The following is a 7,617-nucleotide window of genomic DNA, read 5'->3' on the forward strand; positions in this document are numbered from 1 at the left end:
CTGTCCTTTGCAACACCCCAGGAGAACTGGGACTCAAGAAATGCCAATAATCTAGCCGCTGCTGTTGCTGTAACTGTCCTTCCTCTCTGACTCAGGAGTGTAGCGTCTTCTACCAGCATCTATGAAACTGACAGGCTAATTTGTTAGCTTACAGTAGTGTAAAACCTTAGACCCTACACAAGTCTTGACAATGGTCAGTTGTCTTGGTCTCTTTCAATAGGACTTGAATCATTTTTGTCATTAATAGACATTTTCTTATATTTAGACTCTGACTTGATTAATCATTTTCAAATGCATAGGGTCAGAAGTTTCCTTTAAAGAGATTTCATGCCTGGAAGTGGTCGTTCTGTGGAAGGAATTTACTTTCACAAAAGTCACCTTTTCTTGTCCTCCTTGTTAGCAACATGAAGCGAATGTTGCCTGGGGTGAAAAGGCTCATAAAAGAGAGATGGAGAGATGGACTGTCCCAGGAGTTTATAGTAAAATTACCCCATAGAGTGAGTCAGAGAAGACAAGCAAAGACTCTTGCCTCGAATCTTTCTGTTTAAAATATGTGTCTACATAATAATAAATAGTGCATTGTCACTTGCTATTTTGAAATTCCCCAGTTAATCTCTAGAAGCAGTTTTGTGAACTTATTTGCAGTATCACGGCCCACCCAGTGGTTACCAAAAATAGAAATTGAAGTCAGGGAATATTTGAGGCTACCAGATTGATTCTCGTCAGGTCACTAAATGATTTACATAAAGTGTAATCCAACACATCCTCCAGGTCACAAGATGCTTGAGGGTGAGTGATTTACTATTTGGTTTTCTGTTGTTAGTAGCACAAAATTACTCCTTTGGTGCTGATAGGATTTTTAAAAGGGAACATTCCTGACTCAGACCTCCTTTCCGATAGCTCATGGATAAGGGACAAATAAGTTGTCTTTTCTTAAATATCTTTCTACAGCACTTAGGATAGCACCTTGCTCTTTTTGGCTGTAATCTCAACATGAGGAATCAATATGTGCAATCTATAGTGTTTCATCCTCACAGAATACCCCAGAGCCATAGAGAATCACCTCTTTCTGTAATTGGTGATGAGAGAATTAACCAAAACCTCTCAAACTGATTTAAAAGAAAAGCAGAGGTTTTTTTTTTTTTTTTTCCTAATCTTATTTTCTATCTCAAACATTTGTTCCCCTTTGAGAGCTGGAAACTCCCTACTTAAATCTTTAATCTAGGAGGTCTTAAAATTATAGTTCATGTGGACTTAGTGAGGTCCTCATAATCTCTGAAACTGTGTGAGAGATGGAACTTACAGAGAGAGAAAGGAGAGACAGATTGAGGTGAGCCACACAGAACAACGGAGAGAGATGGTGATCCCAAGACAGGATGCTGAAAGGAAGAGAGCCAGAGAGCAGCAGACAGGCGTGAACATGTGCGGGAGGGTCCATGCCACATTGGGGTCTCAAAGTATCCATACCTAGAACAGGTGAAGAGCCAGGACCCAGAACCTTGGAGCCCAGGCCCACAGGAGACTACAGCCACCCAGGGAGCCAGGGCTCGGGTGTCCCAAGAACAGCCAGGGTCAAGTTCTGCCTCCCATCTTCAGCCTCAGCCCTCACCTTGGTTGGATTTCCTGGTCTCCTTCCTTCCCACATCATCCACTCTGCTGAATTCCTTCCATAGATGATCACTTCTCCCCAGGACACCGCCCCAGCAGCACGTAACAGCCTGCTTGGCAGGGAGCCTTGCATGGACCCATTCCCGCTCACTCATAGGCACACACTGGCTTGTTCAGGAGAGGGAGTTCCAGCTCCCTCCATCCTCCATGCACTCCGAGTTGGGTTGCTCTGCCTGTGGGTTCCCATACTTACAAGCCCTTGGTGTAGCTTTGCCTCCAACCCGTTGAGCATCATGTCAATTTCAGTTGCCAACGCCCTAACCCACTCCTTTGTGCCTCCATCATCTTGTTTAAGCTGTCAGACAAACAAATTAAGACAGACATGTGAATACTGCTGTGCAATACAGAGCAATGGATGGGAGGAAAGTCCATACTTTGTCATCTTATCCCCAGGAAAAAATGAAGGCGGGAAGAGTAAGAATGATGCCCTGTTCCTTGACAAAACACTTCGTGCATTCTTTTATTGTGTCATAGCTGTGCAAGGAAACAAAGCTGTTGCATTTTATTTGGGCTGGAAATGTAAAATCCATAAAATATAACTTTTAGAAGGAAGGCAATTGCTCTTTTTCCTCTTTTTCCTCGTGTCTTATCATGACAGTCATTTGATCCAAGGTACTGCTCCTTAACTTACACTTTTTATTTGGAAGAAACACTAAAGATACTTCTTAGGGCTATTGTACAGAGAAAGTAGGTTGCACATTTAACCTTAGGAATGGAAACTGCTGTTGCTTAAGTACCGCTCACCCTCTCACCACCTGAGATGAAGAATGACTCAACCATATGATGAAACAGACAAAGCCATGTTTCTAATGAGGCCAGAGCCTGAAGGCAGAAACCCTTCAAGAGCTGAATTTCCCATTTTGTTGCCAACAACAAATAAACTCAGTGTTGCGCTCAATGATGATTAATCCGGTGAAAACCACGCAGAAATGAAGGAGCTTTAAAATGATCATAATTCATCAACCCAACCATCTCCCTCGGATACTCACTTCATTACTAAGAGAGTAATTATTTTTGTGTTGTCAGTTTTAGGGAAAAGCCCTTGAGGGTTATTCATTGGTAATTGGAAAAATAAATGTTAATGTCTTCTGTGGATTAGGAAAGAATGTTTTGTGACTAACTGTTCAGACGCTTCTATTGAATTGCCTGAGTTTGGAAGTTTCATTGGTTTTCCACCCAAGTCTTCATAAAAGCTTTCAAATTACCTGTAGCTGTCAGAGAGGAGTCTCCTCAAGGAGATGGATGAAGCTTGCCCACAATGCTGCATTCCAGGTTTTTGTAATAATGCGGTGGCAGCCCCACCTCTCCCCTGACCCTTTTTATTTATTTAATTTTATTTTCTTGAGATGGAGTCTCATTCTGTCACCCAGGCTGGAGTGCAAATGTGCAATCATGGCTCACTGCAACCTCTAGCTCCCAGGTTCAGGTGATCCTCCCACCTCAGCCTCCTGAGTAGCTGGGACTACAGGTGTGCACCACTATGCTGGCTAATTTTTGTATTTTTTGTAGAGACAGGGTTTCACCATGTTGCGCAGACTTGTCTCATTCTTGGGCTCAGGCAATCCTGCCTGCCTTGGCCTCCCAAAGTGTAGGCCTGGACTCTTTTTAAATTGTGGTCCCAAGGCCAAGCTGTAGTGCCACTGATTTTCCTCATTGAGGAAATGAGCTTAGATTATTAAAAGTGAAGAAGTCAGCAGGCCCCCTGAGGTTTCAGTAGCCACAACGCTTGAGGTGCAGCCTCTGGGAACCCAATCTCTTGATCTACAAGGGTCGCTATGGGGAATGTGAAAAAATAGGACAAAAATACTATCCAGCCCCAGCAGGAAAGATTAGGGTGGCCCTTGACAGTGTGGAGTGGTAAATACACCCATAAGGATGTGTTGAAGAATGAAGGGCTGGGGTGGAATTGCCTTCCCTCTGTAATATATTGACAAAAGGGCCGGGTTTAGTTTTTCTCTGCCGAATAGTCCAAAGCAGTTGTGGCAAGAACAGGCCCAGGAAGAGCCGGGGTCTCCCTCTTACTATTAATTTTGGATGACCCCATGCAGCGCCCATTTGGCCTGTCCAGCTCACATGACCACACACAGGTTTTATCAAGAATCTCTTCCCAGCCGGGCGCGGTGGCTTACGCCTATAGTCCCAGCACTTTGGGAGGCCGAGGTGGCCAGACTGCTTGAGCTCAGGAGTTTGAGACCAGCCTGGACAACACGGCAAGACCCCTTCTCTACAAAAAATATGAAATATTAACCGGCATGGTGGTGTATGTCTATAATTCCAGCTACCTGGGAGGCCGTGCTAGGAGGATCACCTCAGCCTAGTGGTTGAGGCTGCAGTGAGCTGTGATTGATCCAGTGCACTGCAGCCTGGGTGAGAGAGTGAGAGCCTGTCAAAAAAAAAAAAAAAAAAGAAAAGAAAAGAAAGAAAGAAAAGAGAAAAGAAAAGAATCTACAAGCTCAAGCTGCAAGTAATGGGGCCATCAGCTACCTTTTATTGAGTGCTTACCATGCCAGGTACTGTGTGCACTTGAGTTTATTGTCCACAGAATCTTCATAGTCACCCTTGCCTCAGGAGGGGACTGTCATTCCCATTATAAAGATAAGGAAACTGAGGCTTGGAGAGATTAAGTACTATAAGGTCATACATTCAGTAGATGATAGAGCCTCTATTGCAAGGCCAGCAATCTGATTACAAAGCCAATTCTGCTGAACTGGAAAATTCTGCTAAAGCTCGTGCTTATACATGGAACTTACACTCCAAGTTAAACTGTTACCTGGGATAGGGAGGCATGGGTGATCATGTCTTTTACCTCCTATCTTGTGATATGTGTGTTGTATTAGTCCATTTTCATGCTGCTGATAAAGACATACCTGAGACCAGGTAATTTATACAGAAAAAAAGGTTTAATGGACTTACAGTTCCACGTGGCTGGAGAAGCCTCACGATCATGGTAGAAGGGAAGGAGGAGCAAGTCACATCTTACGTGGATGGCAGCAGGCAAAGAGAGAGCTTGTGCAGGGAAACTCCCCCTTATAGAACCATCAGAGTTCATGGGACTTATTCACTGTCACAAGAACAGAACAGTAAAGACCTGCTCCCATGATTCAATTACCTCCCACCAGGTCCCTCCCACAACATGTGGGAATTCAAGATGAGATTTAGGTGGGGACACAGCCAAACCATATATAATATATGTATTAAGGCAAGCCCTAAATTAGGTGCTAGATTAAGCAGTCTGTGGTTCTGGTACGCTGATCTGAATATTTCCTCCACAGAACCCATTAATCAAGCCATGCAAATATTGCAGGGAAGTGTCTTGCGCAGAACACATTGAAAGGGGGTTAGGGGCAGGGGAGTAGGGTATCGTCTTCATTGTGATTTTCTGTGGGCCTCTAGTGGACTACAGGAGACTGACAGAGTGAAAAGAATACTTGGGCCTATTATAGCCCAGCCTGGTGTCTGAGCAACTGATTTAATCTGTCTGACCTTCTTGGGATTCTCTTTATCTATAAACTTAAGAACACTTACCCTGACAATTCCACAGGGTAGAAAGGCTCAAATGAGCAATTAATGTGAAAAGGTTTGGCACAGTGTAAACACATACAGGGGAAAGGTCATGTTCATTAGTTTGGAAGCTTGAGTAACTACAAAGATGTGGTGCCGATCAATGAATCAGTCGATCAGTCAATCAAGAGCAGTGATCTTGAAATCTGAATCCAGGGCTGGATGTGGTAGCTCACACCTGTAATCCCAGCACTTTGGGAGGCCGAGTTAGGCGAATCACCTGAGGTCAGGAGTTTGAGACTAGCCTGGGCAACATGGTGAAACCCCATCTCCACCAAAAATACAAAAATTAGCCAGGTACCATGGCACACAGTTGCACTTTTAGCTCCTGGGGAGACTAAGTCAGGAGAATCCCTTGAGCTCAGCAAGTGGAAGTTGCAGTGAGCTGAGATCATGCCATTGCCCTCCAGCCTGGGCAACATAGTGAGACCCTATCTTAAAAAAAAAAAAATCTGAATCTCGCTCCAGCTCTGCTTTTACTTTCTATGTGATTCCCATTGTTGACTTAGGTATCTGCCCCTTGTTTTCTTCATCTGTAAAATGTAAACAACAGCAAGATTAGAGTTAGTTCATGTGTGGGTAAGGGCGTAGATACATAAAGCACCTTACTACTATCACCTCCCTATTCAATTACCTCCCACCAGGTCCCTCCCACAACACATGGAAATTCAAGATGAGATTTAGGTGGGGACACAGCCAAACCATATATAATATATGTATTAAGGCAAGCCCTAAATTAGGTGCTAGATTAAGCAGTCTGTGGTTCTGGTACACTGATCTGAATATTTCCTCCACAGAACACATTAATTACGCCATGCAAATATTGCAGGGAAGGGTCTTGCCCAGAACACATTGAAAGGGGGTTAGGGGCATTGCAAGGGAGGTAATTAGGAAGATCCTGCGTTGCAGTTACTTAGAATACTTTTCTTGCTCATATTCAGTTTGAAAAGTAATGACCACTAAGGACCTTCTTCCTTTTTCTCCTTTTTGTCCTTCTGGGGCTGTTTCTATCATTCATCTGATCTGATAAACCATGAGTGTGAAACCAGTGGAAGTTCAGTGAAGCTGACGGCACACCTTAAGTCTGTGACACCATGATTAGATGTCTCTAGAAGCAGGACTAGAACATCTGTCCCCTAGGACAAGTGTTCACACCCCAGAATTCTCAAGCTCTCAAATTCCACAGTCAAGAGTTTGAAGGGTCTGGAAAAAAATTTTTTTTAATATCTTTGTTGTCTGTGTGTTACATTTTCCACTTTTTGATATTGAAATGTGTTTTCATTGTTTCTCCCTCTTGGGGTCATATTTGGCCAGGGAGCGGGAGTGGCAGTTGAGCAAGAATCCAAAATCCAATAACCATCCCAGAGGGCCAAATTATAGGTGGGAAAATGGCCCACCATATCTAAGATTCAGAGGACAAGAAACCCACCTACAGAGGCACATGTGTTTTTTTCAAGCATTTCTCAGGGACACTGCTTTTTAAATCAAGGACAAAGTTAGGAAAGATCATCTTTAATTAAACCTGCAGTCAGTCCCTTTGGGGCTGTGTGCTGTGTTCACCTCTTAAATTCTGTATTCCAATTAGCAGAATCCTTGTTCCTGGCTCCAAGGCTTTATTTGCAGGTCTCACCATTCTTTGGTAGCTGTAATCTCTTTGATTTTGTCTGGAAGGACCCGCTTTACCGTTTCCTCCTCTGGTGTCTCAGCGTGCATATTTTTTTCCTTTCTTGATGTATCTTTGTTGTTGAGATTGCTACTAGGAGCAGAGCCTGTTCTCTCTCTTAAAGCACCACTGCCTGCTTCTCACCAGCCCTGGATATTTACCTTTCCCCCAAATCTGCCTCCACCTGTCCATGGTATTTAATAAAGATGCTGACTGGCATTTCCTGGTCCTCCAGAACCTTATGGAAGTGATGTTCCCTCCTATAATATAAGAGGAGGTCTTGCAGAAAAGATAGAGGATGCTTCCCCCCTGCTGACCCTTCCTCCAAATCAATTAGCAAAAGTCAGTTGATTTAAACAAAATCTTCATCACTTTATACACAATCATTTAAAAAGACACCAGAAAACATGGAGCTTCTTTCCAGCACTCCACATATTACCCCTAAAAGACTCCAGCTTCCTGCAATTAAGAGCTATAAATTACTCAGTACTTTTTTTTTTTTTTTTTTTTAGAGATGGGGTCTGGGTCTTTTGCCCAGAGTACAGCGGTGTGACCATGGCTCGCTGTAATCTCAAACTCCTGAGCTCAAGCAGTCCTCCACCACAGCCTCCTGAGTAGCTGGGACTACAGGCGCATGTTACCACACCCGACTAATTTTAAAAATGTTTTTGTAGAGATTGGGTCTATTTTGTCCAGGCTGGTCTCGAACTCCTAGACTCCAGCAG

This window comes from Rhinopithecus bieti, unplaced genomic scaffold (assembly GCF_001698545.2).
Source record: "Rhinopithecus bieti isolate Rb0 unplaced genomic scaffold, ASM169854v2 scaffold_16097, whole genome shotgun sequence".
In the NCBI taxonomy this organism is placed as follows: Eukaryota; Metazoa; Chordata; class Mammalia; order Primates; family Cercopithecidae; genus Rhinopithecus; species Rhinopithecus bieti.